Here is a 768-nt window from a genome sequence, read left to right as displayed (position 1 = left end):
GCTTTGCAGAAGCTGTCAGTTTTATAAGGTCCCATTTGTCTATCTTCTCTCTTATGACCTGTGAGTTTTGGGTTTGTACAGGAATTGGATGCCAGTTCCGATTTCCATGAGAGTATTTCCTTCCTTTTCTAAGGTTCTTATGGTTTGAGGTTTTACATTTAGGTCTCTGATCCATTTGGAGTTAACCTTTGTGCATGGGGATAGATAGGGGTCCTGTTTCAATCTTCTGCATGTGGTCAGTCAGTTTTCCCAGCACCATTTACTGAATAGGTTCTCCTCTCCCCATTGGTCGGTGGTGGGGGCTTTGTCGAAGATAGTTGGTTGAGAAATTGAGGTTTTGCTTCTGGAATCTCAATTCTATTCCATTGATCTATATGCCTGTTCCTGTACCAATACCAAGCTGTTTTGATGATTGTAGCTTTATAGTAAAGTTTGAAGTCTGGTATTGTGATACCACCTGCTTTTTTTTTTTTTTTTTGCTGAGGATTGTTCTGGCTATTCTTGGACGTTTGTGTTTCCATATGAATTCCTGTGTTGTTTTTTCTAGGTCTGAGAAGAATGTTGTTGGTAATTTAATGGGTATTGCATTGAATTTGTAGATTGCCTTAGGTAAGATGGACATCTTCACAATGTTGATTCTTCTGATCCATGAGCATGGGATATTTTTCCACTTGTTCATGTCAGCTTTGATATCTTTGAGCAGTGTTTTGTAATTTTCATTGTAAAGGTCTTTCATGTCTCTGGTTAGGAAGATGCCAAGGTATTTCG

This window comes from Carlito syrichta, unplaced genomic scaffold, assembly GCF_000164805.1.
Source record: "Carlito syrichta isolate Samal-C Ts95f unplaced genomic scaffold, Tarsius_syrichta-2.0.1 Scaffold308054, whole genome shotgun sequence".
Classification (NCBI taxonomy): Eukaryota; Metazoa; Chordata; class Mammalia; order Primates; family Tarsiidae; genus Carlito; species Carlito syrichta.
The sequence above is the reverse complement of the archived record's forward strand: the minus strand, read 5'-3'. Positions refer to the sequence as shown.